Source organism: Bombus huntii, chromosome 6 (assembly GCF_024542735.1).
Source record: "Bombus huntii isolate Logan2020A chromosome 6, iyBomHunt1.1, whole genome shotgun sequence".
NCBI lineage: Eukaryota > Metazoa > Arthropoda > Insecta > Hymenoptera > Apidae > Bombus > Bombus huntii.
The window spans coordinates 11087358-11104099 of NC_066243.1; the positions used below are offsets into that span (position 1 = coordinate 11087358).

The 16742-nt window shown below is 39.1% G+C and overlaps 1 protein-coding gene across 2 annotated transcripts in view; it reads left to right on the top strand.

Annotated features, from left to right (window-relative positions):
- The window catches only part of LOC126866438 (bifunctional heparan sulfate N-deacetylase/N-sulfotransferase), a 365667-nt gene that overhangs the window by 161959 nt on the left and 186966 nt on the right, over positions 1 to 16742 (top strand). The window contains exon 4 of one of the 2 annotated variants that reach the window (XM_050620010.1): positions 9884 to 9943. The exons of the other annotated variant lie outside the window; for it this stretch is intronic. The gene's annotated coding sequence lies outside the window, so the exon portion shown is untranslated. The remainder of the gene's footprint in view (positions 1 to 9883; positions 9944 to 16742) is intronic. 2 annotated transcript variants of the gene reach the window in all.

Here is a 16742-nt window from a genome sequence, read left to right on the forward strand (position 1 = left end):
AAGTTGCTGCTTTGTTGTTACGGGGGTGGTTGCATTTTCTTTAGCTTCGACCTGCAACCTGCGATTCATCGTGTGTGGCTGCCCTCATATTTGTGACATTGGAACGCGAATCACGTTCGTTGCTCGGCGCGGTGGCGATCTCTAACAAAAGTTGAACGAGTGAGAGATCACGCGATGACCGGCCACACTGAGGTCGAATAAAAGAATATTGCGTCCTTCGCTGGGATTTCAGGCAACTCTGGACAAATCGCCACTTGTTCCCTGACAAGTCTTTTCCCGGTAAATTAATCTGGAAAAATATTTATGGAAATGGTATACGAATTGTACGAAAGTAATCCTCGCGCAAATAAGTTTCCATAAATTGAAGAGATCAATATAGACCGATGTGTCACGTCGTACATGGCGAATGTAACATTCTAAAAAATATCATCGAAAGATACGTTTGTATATAAAATACATTTGTACGGGGGAAATAACAATCATATTATATGAAAAAGAAAATTTTCATTATTAAAACGACATATAAAATGATCTATGAAAGGTTAAAATTATTTCTCGAGTAAAGAGAAATTTAGAGAATTGAGAAAGTGAGATCAACTTAATATTTACGTTTATATAGAGTGTACAGTTAAATTACAAAATAATTCTCAGAAAAATAAGAGTCTCCGATTAGACATTTTAATACAGACATAAATATCGATCTGGTTTCATTCAAGTAGAGCGAACGAAAGGGCGAAACTCGTCGCTACGTTGGCTCGCCACACACGACCCCGACTGGTCGGCGTTAATTTGTCCCGATGCAGTGTCGGGGGCTGGACACGATAAATATTCAACTCGCGTGCTTTCTGGAGGTCGGCAGTCCTGGCCCGTGCATTTCCTTGCCACGTGACCACACGTCGATCCACGTTTCCCCGGTTTCTCTGTAGCAAATGCGGCTACGAAACGTACTGTTCCCAAAATGCGAGCAATTTCTTCCTAACAATAAGAATAAAAAATAAGGAAAAGGAAAACGAAACATAAAATCTCTCCGAGACTAAAATCCAAGATAAGTTCTTCGAACAAACAGAAAAGATAGTTTGAAGAGGATACTTTCCGTATGAAAGATAAATTTCACGATTCATCAATGTTTAACGGTTACACTGTACTTTGTAAAAATTCTTGAGCACACTGACGGGAAATCTTGCCGGGCAAACAAGTTTACCGAGAAAGGGATGAAAGGTTGCTGGAGAAAGCCGTTGAACGCGCCACCGTCCAAGAAAATGTATTTTCTGAATTAACATGCAGCGCATCGGCCCTATAAGTCTATTAAACGGTGCGATTATAAAGTTCGCGTTAGACGCCGTTTAATTAATTACTTTCATCAGCAGCGTTACTGCGAAAGCCGGCTGGAATTAATTTCCTCGACTTAACAGCGGTGAATGAAATCTTGTTAACAATGTGCTCGCCACCGTTGCACGCTGAATATTAAAAACTCGATCTATGACGTCGTGACGCGAGCAATTCGAAAAAAAGAAACACTACTTTGTATTTCTGTATTTACGTTTTATTAAGTCTCATAGGGCTAAATATACGGGAGGAAAACAGTAATTGTAGCGGGTAGGTCAAGCAAATTATATTTAACTTTTATCGAAAAGTAATAGAAACTATTTGGAATACGTAGAATCGTTTATATTCGTTCGATTTAGATATTCGTGAATACAACTGAAGATCTATTTCGTCCCTTAAATATTATGAGAACTATTTTGAGCATTTTGTACATTCTCGAACGTGATATATTTTTGCGAAACTTACGTGATTGAGAAGAAGACTCGTTAAAGCCAAATGCACAAGAAATAACCAGTATCATGGCAATCGATATTGTCGAAATGGTGAAAAAAGTAGCAGGCATACATATATTTAATACGAAAATAAAATAAAAAGGGAGAATGTAAAATCGATGGACGATATATTCAACTTGAAAATTGTTTCTCTATAAAACATGAAAAATGTGACTGATATTTTTTCCTGTGATCTTGAAATATTGATTAACAAAAATCATAAAAAAGCCATAGAAAGGGATATCGAAAACTCGAAGAAAAATTCTCCTATTTCAAATGAATATTCATTAACAAAACACGCTCGAAAAAATTCCATCAATTTCAAACCTTCCGGCCCATACGACTCCTATATACATCGCCCGTCGACTGCATACGATCGAGGCTTAAACGTAGTTAGTTAGACACTCGAACAACGCGGAAACTCGTATAATATTTCCCTCGATGGAAATTTCGCAGTGAACGCGAAGTCAAAGTTCGTTGTTCGACCGTTTCACGCGTCTAGGTGTCGGAAATAAAAGACGCCAATCGCACTCGTGTTTCCGTCGAGTCTTCGGAATTTTCCCAGTGAAACCGAGAGATTACGGAGCTGCGTGTAAACCTCGAAATTACGGGTAAATTTCAGGGGTGGCCTCGGTGATTCCTTGTAGAAAAAATGCGGTGGATCAATTAGCAGAGGGAAACAGACGACCCCACCCCTCGAAGGAGGGTGTACGACGAACGTAACCATGATGTTATTGGCGAGGCTGGTCGTTACTTTTATCGTTCCTCGAAGCTTGGAACACGGAAATCGGACGTGGATTACGAGGGACAGGGATCCTCCTACCCTTCGACTGGGAAACTTTTTCTACCCTAGAATAGACCCGATAATCGTGGCTTTTCCAACGGAATATCGTCAAAGCAGAGCGTGGGGAAATTTCATTAGAATAATCGTTTAGGGATATCATTATGACTCTCTTGGTAGAATTCCTTGTGTTTTCGCTGGCAAGGATTATGTTTAGGGGAGTAAACCTTTGTGAATTTTGTAACCATTCGATATTCTGTGACATACGTACAACTAATTAGTATTCAATGGGCTATTTTCAAAAGTTTTTAGTAATTGTAATGTGTCTTTATAATTTCATAAATTTCATAGATAGTAATGTATGTATAGTAATTCGGAGAATATGTTTTATACAGCTTGAACAGAATATAGCGTACGTATAACCTGATTTCTCAGAAATCATTGCAGATATCTATATTTTTTTCTTTTTTTTTCTTTTGAAGTTACATGTTCTTATTATTCAAGTTAAATGAGATAGAGGAGTTGAATACTTAATGCGCAACAAAGTTTTCTAGAGGAGTAAAGGCAGCTGTCTCCTCTGATTTGAAATGAAATGAGATGTTCATTTTTTTATTCCACTAAACTTCACTGAAGCGAATAATTCTTTTTTTATCCTTCCTAACAATAGTCCTAGGGAATCTTGTTGTATACTAAAAGATTAGCTCATACGTCTCATTGAATTATAGAAAGAAAATGAAAACGATATCTGATTTCTAAGAAAACAGCACGTAACACTTCGTCTGATCCACCTATGTGAATCCTTCTTCATGAAGTGTGAATTCTTCTCCCGTTATAAAAAGAATCCTATCATTTTTCATACATCGTTTTGTCGAATGATAATCCAGAAACGAGTTATGTACTTTTCAGAACGAGACATTCGGAAATTTCGATATTTTCGTAAATAAAAAATCTATAATCGGCATTCAATTGAACCACTCTATGCTTTGATTCATTCCTCTCTTTCTCTCTTTCTCTCTTTTTAAATTTCAAGTAATCGAATTTATACAGAACTCTTTCGCTCTTTTCATTGGTTCGCCGATATTCCAATTTTATACACTATCAGCAAGAACGACCTGGCAATCATTGCGTATTGATATCAGTCGAAGCTTGACCCATCTCTATTGACTTTGTCAGTTAGTGCGATTAAATTACTCGAACATCGGTGTGGCGAGTTGTTCTCCAAACAATTTCGCAAGTCGCCGGGTCAAGCTTCGATAAACACGATTCATTAGATCATGGGACCGCCATTAACTGGTCATCATTTCAAACCGAATTTCCATCGTATCTCGATCGATTTGCATCCTATTCATCCGTTTCGATCGTAACACGCGCGTCGAGCAGCTTCCTCATTTTTCCTAATTCACAATACGAGCAACGATAATTTCACTGATCTTTAGAATTTTATACAGAAAACACTTTATATCTACATATTTGCGCATAAATGTCAGAATTGTTAAAGTATAGAGAGGATTCGGAAATACAAATAGTTTACTTTATTCACACACAACAGCTATACATATATATTACACTCTGAAGACCGCGATAACCTTCTTGCACGCACGCTTGTTGTCAACAGACTCCTCTAGATTCTTCTAACGGCTGCCAATCGCCTTTTGTCTCAACTCAGACCTGGACGCCCTCTGATGCTTACACACACATTCACATGTACAGTGTAAATGTATCATCTACCTAACAAGAATATCTGTCAGTTCCCTAGAAAATGCGATGGTTATCTGACATTAATGAAATAGTTAATAAAATAGAATTTTATATATATACAACAGAGAGATGACGATTCAAGACTATTTGTAACAGTTACAGAAAAATAGTAGACTTATTAGTTATAGATACATCGTTGACCGTAAGAAAACAATCGTTAGAAAATTCGAGTAAAACTTTACTTTGCCAGGCACAATGATACAAAGCAATTACGAGATTCATATGAAAATAATTAAGAAACGAAAGCGATGAAAGGCATTTGATTTAACACCACGAAATGTCCAAGTACGGTCGTCCGTATGCATCAGATTCCACAATCTGCTTAAACGAAAAATTCGCCCAGCAATTCCAAGAACTCTTCAACCGCTTTCGCGTAGTCGTCAGAAATCCAGCACCCTTATTTTCAAAGGATAGAGGGTCCAGCCACTTTCCTTCTTTCCTTAGAGCACCGAGTCCGATATTAATCATGGAAAACGCGACGAGATCTCTCGTCGACTGAATCCTCAGACGATGGTGATCGTCGGCGTGAGCCATCAAGACGAGCGTTCTGCGCGGTTATATTACCGTGGCAGAAGGGGCGTGCCCGGTACGTCAGGGTGATTTCGAAAAGAGCCGCGCCGCATAATTCCCTAGTTAGTCGCCTGCCGGCTGCCCGTTATAACCCACTCGGCGCAATAAACATTTGTAATTCGCGAATGGCTTGCCGGCGAGGGGCTGGCGCGGGGGTGAATCGCCGGCGTTAAAAGCTCAGTGGAAAAAATATCAGTAAATCTCGTCGCCTTGTTCCGCCGACGTAGAAATTAACGACGCTTCTCTTCTCGTTACCAGCCCCTCCGACCCCTCTGGCGTTCTCCTTTTTCTACCTCTGCTTTTTACCTCCCATCAGACTCCAACACGCTCGAAACAAAATGTGTTTGTCGCGAGTTTGTGTACGTGTGCGCACGTGGATTTTCGAGTATTACAACCGAGGACCGAGTACGCGACATGGTCACGCCGTGGTACAGGGTGACTCGTTTCGATTCGAACATTCTGTTCCTTCGCTGATGGAGATATAATGGTGATGATACACTGGGGTGATATGGACAATACGTGTATCTGTGGAACGTGACGTGAACAAGGTTGTTTGACGTCTCAGTGAATTGCTCTGCTATGGAAGTAGTGATCCGGGGATGACATTTTGTACGCGAGGGTGCTGATACGGGGTAATGAATTAGGGAAAGTTGGGATTTCGGCTGACGAGTTTTAGCAGCTTATGTATATTTGAGAACATTGTGTATCCGTTGGTAACGTTTATTTAACCGTAGTGTTAATATTCTTGTTTAACATCTTCTATCAGATAACTAAAATAAATTACTCAATTTCTCATCTTGTGTGTGGGATAGAATGGTCTTTACGAGGTTATGCATTTGAGAGTGTAGTTTCAGTAATATTGTGTATCAAATTACCGATTGATAATATGGATTCTCCAGCTTAACATTCTCTGTCAGATAATTAGGTGAATTATTCAATTTCTCATCATCTGTTTGGAGCAACTATTTTTACGAGGTTATGAATTCAGGGCGGTGTATCTTTGGCTAATAACATTAATATTTTCATTTAATATTCTATATATTGACTAGTATAAATCGCTTAATTTCTGATCTTGGAGCTACGCATAAAATAAACAGTTTATCATTAGCTGCAATAACGAAGATATTTGTGAGAAAAGTTAAATGGAACACCCCGTATAGAAGCCCAGAGGTGTATACATTCGAGTTTTCCACGAGAGTATATACGTCCGTGGAGAAGTTTACTCGCTGGTTATTATGTCTTACATCCAACAGTTTATTGTGTATTCGAGGTCGTATTTTTTTTTTAAGCCGTCGTAAGAGCATCGCTGTGAGAGACGTATTTTTTAAAATCAGGATTACCAAGTCATTTATACGTATTTCGTTAGTTCTGACCTCGTGATTCGAATTTTCTGCCTCTTAATCCCTCGATGAATATTTCCAAGTGCGTAGAAGCAAGGACTATTCACTTTAGAGTCAAGAAGTCATTATAGGAGTCTTTGTTCTCGCAACGACTCTATTTGCCAAGGGTTAAAAATGTTCATCGAACCCTTATAATCATTTAACAATTACTCTCTCGGTTGGCGAATTGCTTTCGATGAATTTTCAATGAAATATACCTTTATTTTAAATTAATTCTCTGGAAGAAAGCTATATCGTTCTTCCCTATCAATAAACAAGGACAAGTACTGTCTTGTATTAACATGTAACAAACTTAAAAAAATATTTGTTTCTATCAAATACACTTAAAACAACTTCCAAACGAATCCAATCCAAACCACTCCTCATTATCCCTTAATTAACAATTAACAAGTTTAAGAAATACCTCTTTCCATCGAATACATAATCCAATTGACAGGTAACAAGCTTTGAGAAGATTCCTGTTTCGGTCAAACATATAACCTGATCAAAGCAATGCTCAACTAAAATCAACTCGTCTTACCCTTTACGGTATTATCTATAATGACATCCAGCTAATAACCAACAAACTCAGAAAGGTGTATTTCATCCAAACTCATGATCCAGTCAAAACAACCCCCAAATAATTATAAATCCAATTTAACGTGTCCCCTATAATATTATCCAAGCAACAGCCAATGAATTACGAAAAGACACGTATTTGTCCCCCAAATGCGCGATCCAATTAAACAAACTCCCAACTAACCCCACGTCCTATAATCTTGCACAGCTACCAAGCAATAAATTTAGAAGTAGGGTAGTTTCTTCCAAATGTATGAAATTAAATCCACCTCCCACCGAATCTAATTCGACCCTTATAACATCAACTAACAACGAGTCGAAACAAAGCTCGACCAAACCCAACTCCCCGAGAAGCTGACGTCCATATTTCAGTTTCCATTGATCCGGACGAAAGTGCACTTCCGACAGCGGTTCCTCGGGGTGCGGGCAACCTTCTGGCGGGAACATCCGGCCCGCATTTATAATCGATGACACGCGGAGTCGACGTTGACTTGCGGGGCAGTAGCCGAGGCGTGGGTGTTTGCGATTTTCATTTTGCATCGTTCCAGCAATAATTGTTTACACCTCGAGGGCGCATGAAGGCTAAGTTAAACACGCTTGCCGCACCACGCGCACACACAGCCCGCGGACATGTACACTACACACACTGTGTCGTCATACGTGCACACGTAAACTTGCCTGCGTCTGTGTAACCTTCTCTAGGAGGATTTTCCGCGCCGGGCACCACTTCTAACGACGACCAGGCGCGGGGGTGGGCGAGCAATTACGAACATCTGCTCTCTCGAGTCTACGTGCACACGTAGCGAACCGAGTTCCCGACCGGTTTTCGTAAGCTCGACTTTAATCCTTAAACGCGTCGCCGTCGCTCGTCAGCAAAGCGCTAACGTGTACGCGCAACTCCATGCAGCGCGGGAGAGTTACGCTCGATTTTCAGACTTCTGCGACGCTTCTGATTATCGTTTTCGATGTCTGGCTGCAGGTTTAGGGTGATTTTCGGGGGAAATTTTGTAACGAGAATGGATCGAGCGACGAAAATTGAATTCGAGCTTTAATGTTTGCCATTCTCGGAACTTAATTTGTTGAAATGCTTGAAAATTAAGGGTTATTACCATCGAGATGATTGAATATACCGTAAAAATGATGGTGATAAACATTCCATTCTGTTGGCGTCAGCAACTCCTACTTTTTAATTAATAAAAATCATTTAATCAAACAAATAAATCTTCCTAGTTAATCGTTCTAATAGCTCTTTCCGGAAATTAAATTCTTATATCACATCCCTGTATGGAACGTGTCGTGAAAGACAATCGTGTAGCGGCACATGAGTTAGAGGACAATTCAAATCATGTTGTTGTTTTGCCTCGGAGTATCAAGATCGTTAGGATACACGTAATGTAAGAATAAATAAGTTCCGAGCAAAACAATATCGCCGCTACGTGCACCGTCGAACAAAGACGAATTTGAATTTTCCGATCGCGAGGAGATGAGTTACAGTCAGTTGTCGATCAGTTATCAACCAGTTATCAACGAATTATCAGCTATCTAATTACCGAGTCATTAGCGATCCTATTTTACGACTTATACACTGTCTCAGCGAATCGGTTAGTACGAGCGTCTTTGCGAACACAATCTGTATACTAATTTATCATTTTAAATATATTCGACGGTTTCAACAACGAGCAATCTCGTCCATTAAACCTTAGCGACCAACCATCCTCTACATATAAACCTCTACAAACGTAACACCACTTCTTTTTCTGTCTGGTTATCTAATTAACAAAAGTTATTTATAAAATGCATCTGTTTTAAATGAAACAATGTCTAAGCTTAACGTTACGTTTTAGAAAATTGATTGATGAGTGTACATGAAAAGGATAGGTCATAATACTGAATAATATCTCTCGCGATATTCTTCGAGGTACGTCAGCGAGTCTAAAAACTACCCCCTTCTGGGGCCATTATTCGCAAGGGTAGTTCGTTTCCAACGGCCAACACGACGATTAATTAATTCATAGGGCAGTTACACGACGTATTTATACGACGTATTTATCTTGCACGGCTTTCACGGGACGCGAGACAGCGTATTTCGTGGCGCGCGCGTGAAACGAAAGGGGGTGGCTATCGAAATTCGTAGCAAGAAGCCGCTCGGCTTTGTGAGCATGGTTTCCGAAAGATCCGACTCCCCTCTCTGGTGGGGAGGTTAACATAACTCGACATAATAGTGAATTCTGTGTGATTGAACGACGTCATTTCGCGAGGACAATTGGCCGAATAAGCAGCTCGAACCGTTTAATGGTACCATTTGTATTCAAAACTGGCCGACTGCGCCGAACACAGTGAGAAATATTGCGCGTCATTCATTGCAAACGGCAATTAATATAACAACTATACCGTCGGTGTACTTACGTCCTATACTACACGACTGAACGCTTCTGCGCGTGATTTAATTCTACAAACGAAATTTTAGAAGCGAAGAAGAGAAAAAGATGAGAGACAGTGGAATTTTGTTGCGCTTTTAACTTGTCTAACCTGTCAAGTCCAAATGTTTTATGAAGCATTCAGCCATTTTTGACTTGACACTGTTTCGTTAATTTGTATGTAGATTTATATAAAGAATGCAAACTAGTTTCCTTAATTATTAATAATTCTTCTAGAAACTTTAGAAAATACGAGCGAAAATACGAAAATGTTTCTTTCTATAAATATTGTTTAAAAGTTGTACTTATACAACGTTTTAGTTGTAATTAATTACTATACAATTACTTTCTCTGTAAACCTTTGCTGTTTTGCTGTACATAATTTTACCACTTATTGTTGTCACTGATCGTGTAATATATCGTTTGAAAATACATATGCTTTAGAAATATAATACTTTCTATATTTTTTAAATATAATTATTTAATTAAAATAAAATTAATTATTTAATAATTATTTAATTATTAATTCAATTATTTATTTAATTATTTAAAAACCTACATATGTATGTATACATATTTCAGGTTACTTTGATCCGCCTGTGGTACTGCTGCAAGATCTAATCTTCGCGGATTAAAACCGAGGTACATCACAATTTTTGTAAGATTTATTTATAAACGAAGTGCATGGTTAACGTTAAGAATATACAATTTTCTGCTTGATGAGAGATTGTGATCGAAAATGTTCCCTTCGTTCAAAGAGAATTTGTCTGTCACGAATCAAAGCTGTCACTTTGTTATAATTAATGAAGAAGCTCGGTTGAATGTTACACAAATAGTTCGCTAATTAATCGATCAATATACTTCAAACCCCACTCTCTCATCGCTGTCAGTGTAAACCCGCGAACAAAGAGAAAGTAGCAAACTGTGAAACTTTTCCATTAAAATACGGACGGGAGTTACAATATTCAATTTAAAAAAGATTTTACATTCCTTTGTTATTGAAAACGCATCAGTAATTTGCCATAATTATTAAACGTCACTTAAAATATCTTTAAAAATCACCATCAAGAGACTACCTCAAAGGAACAGTCGAAGCCAAGTTAGAAGCGTCCATTAAGCGCCAAAGGGTTCAGAAAACGTCAGTCTTATTTACCCGGCTTGTTTCTGTGTAATTTGCAACCCATGGTTCTTCCTCCCCGTCCAGGAAGTTGCTGATGTACACACGTATAAACACGCGTACAGAAGGGGTGGTTCTTGCGTATAGTTCCGGCTCAGCGTCCCTCATATTGCAAGTATTATGCGAGGAAAACGTCCGGCCCGTGGGTTCCTTGCGTCCTCTCGCCAGTTTGCACGTATAAACGCGGCTTTTGTCCTCCGGTGGCCAGCCGAGTGTACCATGGAAATGGGCTTATTTCGCGTACGCGTGTGTACACACGGCCGCTGTACGTGTACGTACCGCTTCAGTCCACTAAATAAGCGGCCTGGGCTCATTCACGCGCGCGTTCTTCGCGAATGGTTCAATTCAAGCTGACGCGACTGTCCGGAGACCCAAACGGTACCACGTCCCCGAGCGCGAATATTTGCGGCTGGCCACGCAACAACGTTTGTACCCACCAATGGAGCCTTTCGTTAGATGGAAGGGACAGAATTCTGTTAGCGATAGTTACCGTTCGATAGATGAAGAAAACTTTCTCCTTTGAGGATTCAGAATGGTATCGATTGCGTACGATGGTTTAAGCGAGTTAACGCACGTTGCAGAGTTTGCTTGCGACTCGGAGTTTAACCAGCGAATCGTCGGTGAAGGACTAGAATAGCATAGTATTTTCGCGTAAGTTCAAATTAGTAGCTCAAATTGGATAAGGGACTGGTCACGTTATTTTCTTTTTTTTTTTTTTTTATTTTTAGAGTTGCGCAGGTAGTTCGAATTAGATAAGGAAGAATTGGGAGATGGAGTGTTATGTTTTTTATTTTTGGTTTTTCAGAATCTGTAGATAGTCTAAATTAGATAAGGGCGAGTTGAGAGATAGAGTGTCGTGTTGTGTTTTTATTTTTGGTTTTTGGAGATGGCTGGCTAGTTCGACCTAGATAAGGGAAAATGGAAGGACGGAGTATTACGTCGTTTTTTATTTTCCTCTTTGAAGATGAATCGATGAATTTTGTCAATGTCTTTCTTTATAGAAACGTTTTTCACATTCCGCTTAGCTGATAAATAATACAGTGAGTATTTTTCTTTGAATGTTTTATATATTTTCGTATATTACGCATAAAATATACGCTCTAAATTTGCCATAAATACACGACCTACCTATCGTCGGAAGTAATTCTCCTTACACTTTATTATACGCTTCAAAGAACACTAAAACTTTCCTGTACGATATTTATTCCTTCCTAGACAGTTTCCAATACCTCAGCTAATTATAATGCTCAGTGAATACATTATACGCTATAAACTACAAGAAGGAAGAATGTTAGAGAAGTAGAAGGCGAGAAGGGTTGGTTCGACCACCTAGATATTACGGCGCGGACCATTTGAAAACCGATAAACCGTAGGAGAAAATCGTCGTGGCCCGACATATCGTTTTTAACTTCCCTCCAACCCCTGTATTTCATCCCTCCTTTAGGTTTCGATCGGCAGTCGCGTGGAGGAAGGTAGCAAACCCTCGCAGGCAACGTCTATTTACCATAAAATAGAGTTTCCAGCTCTCCAGGTTGCGAGGTCTGCATCCCGCCATTTATTTCTTCCCCTCTTATCGGTTCATTCGCGATACGTAAGGGAAAATTCAAATCATCGTGCTGCTAGGCGTTGCCTCGACTTCGTGCGAGTTCGTTCGAACTGAAAATGTTCCGCGTTTTTTTTCTCGCCCTCTAACGACGTTCCTTTCTTTCAACCTTCTCGCTATTGTATATTCCTGTATATATCGCACAATTTTTCTAACCTTCTATCATATAATCGAAATACATAAAATTATCGATATTTCTTTCAGTCGTTAATTTACTAAAAAAGGGAGAAACGAGATGTTCGAGAAAATGGCAAAGATATAACAATTCTAAAGTCGAATAAAGAGAGAGGAAATTAGATGACATAAAATTGACTGACAATGCACTAAGTTTGAAAGCTGTACCTCCGCGAAACACGAAGAATGTGACTTATTAAACTTTTCTCCTGCGATTTGCATATTGCCAACCCTTCTCACCTTCCCCTACGAACATCTCCGTAATCATCCAAATATGAAACCTAATTTCTTTCCCTCGAACCAGCTATAAAACGCGAATCTTCCCCCGAAGAATATAACTTCGCCGTTGTCGTTCTCGTCGTAAAAAGGACGAACGACGGGATAAATCTCACTTTATAAGGGATGTGCGCCGGGGCCACGTACGAGGAGTTAGCGTCACTTTCATCGGTTCCGGAGCGGCGATACACTCGGTGTCGCGCGTACAAACCGAATCCTGCGACGTCGTCGCACAGACACCTTTCGAAACTTGTGGAAACTTCACGATATCGGAAGCACCGCGACCTATCTTCTTACTCTATCTCCTTCCATCTCATGTTACGTAACGAAAACTCAAAGATCTCGTTGCTCGCGATTTTAGTATCGCTCCGAAATGCACGATTTCCACAAAACTCACGCCTTTTGGCACCGTGCGGTTTCCCGGCATTCGTTTTCATGCTTTTCGAAAATCGATTCTCGATCAAGATAAACTACCAGTCGTCGATCGCTCGTAATTCCGAATGCGACACGTGTGTGATACGACTCTTTGGAATATGACGCTGTAAATGATTCAAGAGCGTTGCCGGGATGTGCGGAATTAGAGGAGAAATTTAAATATTTAACGATTCCGAGTAAATATCGTATCATGAACAGGAATTCTTGCTGGTTAATTCAACTGGAATATTAATTTTATATTTGAATAAGAATTCCTAATGTTGAAGCAGCATTTTGAATAATGAAGACTTAGGATAATGGAAAGAATTAATCGTACGATACGTTCGAATTTTTCTGCTGTCTTGGATTAAATCATTGTATTTTAAAGATGGTCTTCGTATAGAGCTGCAATAAAAGAAATTTATGAAACTTGAAATCATATAATCTGGAACTTCTTGCACGATAATTTAATAGAAAGTAACATAAAAGTAGAAAGTAATAATATTAACGTACTTATAAGTTACAAGTTGCTTATAGACCTCTCTTCCACCAGTTCATGTCAACGAGGATAGTGAAATCACTTCTGGTCGCTAAAATTCGTTTGTAAAATTAACTTTCATTAGCTAATTCGTTATCAACATGTGAGAAAGTTTGTTAATGGTAATAGTTTGTAACTTTAACTGTACAATTATATTTGTCTCATTACCAAACTTGCTTGTTGCATGTACAAGAGAATGTATTAATATCAATGACTGGTAACTTGTAACTTGTATAACTTAGCTAGGAATATATTACTTCGATAAGACTATGACAGTAGAATGGATGTGTAAAGAACAGCCCGAAAGACACAAGATTCATATAGCGGAAAGTCAATCATCTTCTCCTTCAACTTTTCCTCAAAATATAGTACGCCAATCAACTCGTATAACTGGAAAATCTTTTCACACCAACAACTCCAATCTTCCATCAAGTTTCTTCACCATATCAAGCTCGTTTCGTTATGTAAGCCGTCGTAATAAAATCGTCGACGAAACGACACGAGTACTCGTGACATCTCACGCCAAACCGCAATGTCTTGGGTAGCCAGCGAATGGGAATAAATTTTATAGTCGAGCCGAATCGATCGAGTTCCTGCTGTTCGAAGGAGCTGGAAGTTATCGGGGCCAGAGCGATAGCTAGAAGCCACTTTCTCGTCTTTGTGTGGATTGCTAAAGGCTGCTATCCCTTTAATGGCGCGAAGACGAGTTAACTTTGTCCTGACGTCTTTCGCGACAAATATTTGCTCGACGATATTCATGCTCCTTCTTCGATCGCTCTTTTCTACCATGGCGATATTTCGTCGAACGATGTTCGCGAATTTGTCTGTTTTTATTTAACGAGCTACTCGTATACGAGTATACGCTTTTATGTTTTGGAGAATTTCTGAAAACAAGAAATTTAACAAATGATGGATAGACGTCAGGTATCACGTGAAAGTAACTAGGAGGTTAGGAGGGCTATCGCTGATGCGGCAACTACGAAAGCTGGATTGCGGTAACGTTACAACTTTTGCTAACTGAATTACCGCGACGCGCTAACTTGCGGGACGAGGTTGTTTCAGTGCAGCGAATTTAGCGTCGAGTCTTCAGCACTTACGACAAAAACTTAACTCCAACTATTTTATATATTTATTTACGTAGTGCAACTGGAGACTTTCGCCGTCTCTCGTCACAGTTATATTAAAAGAAGTTAAGTAACTTGATTCTAACGACAAAGACTCTTCGTATTTACTATATTTTTCTATATTATTGCTATATATATAACATAATATAATATACGTGTTACTCGTATATATCGAACGATCTTTAATTAATTTATTTTTTAAATTTAACACACACGTTCATGAGACGTATATGTCATACTTGAAAATTTGTTTATTTTTCTTATCGATCTTTATCAATCCAGGTTACGATATCATCTGGCAAAATAAATCTCTTATAACTAGACTACGGAAATTTATGCAAACTTAAAAAAAGAAAAAAATAGCCCCTCATCGAATGCTATTTGCCAAATATTACAACGAATATTGTACTTTGAATATTTTATATATTTTTAGACACCTTTATGTAATTTAACCTCCTAACGTGCTAATATCTCTCCGATTTACTGTTTCCTACAACGAAAGGCAACTACCACTAATTTACCAGTAGCAAACTAAAGAAAATTTTGTTCGTTACTGGACTAACTACCTCTTTATCAGCATGGAACGTGAACGTAGCGCGAACGAGACAAAGGGGGTGCGGAAACGGCGTTTAATTCTCGGTAGAAGCGCGCGTAACTCTTCTGTGCAAACACGTCGACGCGACGCGTAGCGATCAGCTAAACAGAAACGGATGCCCAATATACGGCAACGGTTGTTGTACGTGAACTGGGGTGCATCGTTTCTTCGATGTTCCTCGGAGGGAAGAATACGTATATTCGGTCACGTACGAGGTGAGGGTCGGAATGGGTCGCGTGAAATTCACGATCGACTACGAGACACGTTGTTTATTCGAGGAAAATGTCCTGCTACCTTTTTCATGCCGTTTGCGTATGTGGATAAACAACGATAGAACTACATGGAACGAGCGTCGTATAGCGGTCATTGGCGCATTGACTCGCGAGGAAATTGTCGGCCGTTGTTAATCTTTCGCTGAATCGAGGAAGAGACACCGAACTGGCAAGAGAGAGAAATTAGAGAGAAATTGTAAAAAAAAAAAGTCACAGTATCATCCGTCTTCCCTTAGTGGTGGACGATAGAGTCGCATCGTAATGAACCAGTGGTTACCTTTCTGTTTTAATACGGAGGAGCGAGAATTATATTCTTCGCGTCATATTACGCTGTCTTCAACGTTGCTGGTAAGATGAATGTATGGGTTGGCCCTGTTTCATGAATGGTAAAAGCTACTTTAACGACGAGTTCAGTAGCTGGAGGATAGTCGAGGAGTTACGTTAATTCTTTAGCAACCAACCGAGATGAAGCTGTAAACGTTTATAATAAGAATCATCCTAAGAATAACTTCATTTTCGCGAAAGTCGTGGATTATTCTGAGATCTTAAATGCCGTGCATAATTCATACTGTAATGAAAGTAGTTACACGAAGTGTTGTCGCTCGGTCTCCTTAGATCAATATCTTACGTTACCAAGCCTATGAATATTTCTGTCAAAAGCTCTTTGTCTTTAATATTTACATTGTTTTAATTTCTTTATCTTTTCATATTGCTTCGTTCAGCTTCTATTTTTTCTGCAACAGCTCGCTGGCTTCGAAGATATACTGCTTGAAAACTGTACTTTCAGATTCTCGAATAAAAGATGATTTATTCCGTGAGCAAATTTTCTATAAACTTCCTTCTGGCTCTGCATGCAACTGGTCATATTGGCGCGTGGACTGCATACTACTAACTCAAGGTTCATAATTTCAAAATATCAATGGTATATGATCGGTCAGGAAGTTCAGGTACAAAAGATACTAGAAATTTCCAATCTCGTAAGAAACTGGAAAATTGATTTCCGCCTCGAGAAAACTCGTAGTAGATTAAATTTGTGGCTTTAGATTCTTTTTATTTTCAATTCAAATATTCTCCGCCTCCTGTTTTGAAGAAATCCGAAGAACAGTGTAATAGATATCGATTAAGGGAATTTATAAATTTCAATTTCGTTTAAAAGGCCACCAGATTAATGTATATATTTTTCTAAAAATTCGAAATCTCATCGAAACCTTGTTCAGAATACTTTACGATTCCATGTTTCTCGGTTTAATACAGAGAAGTCAGTCTGA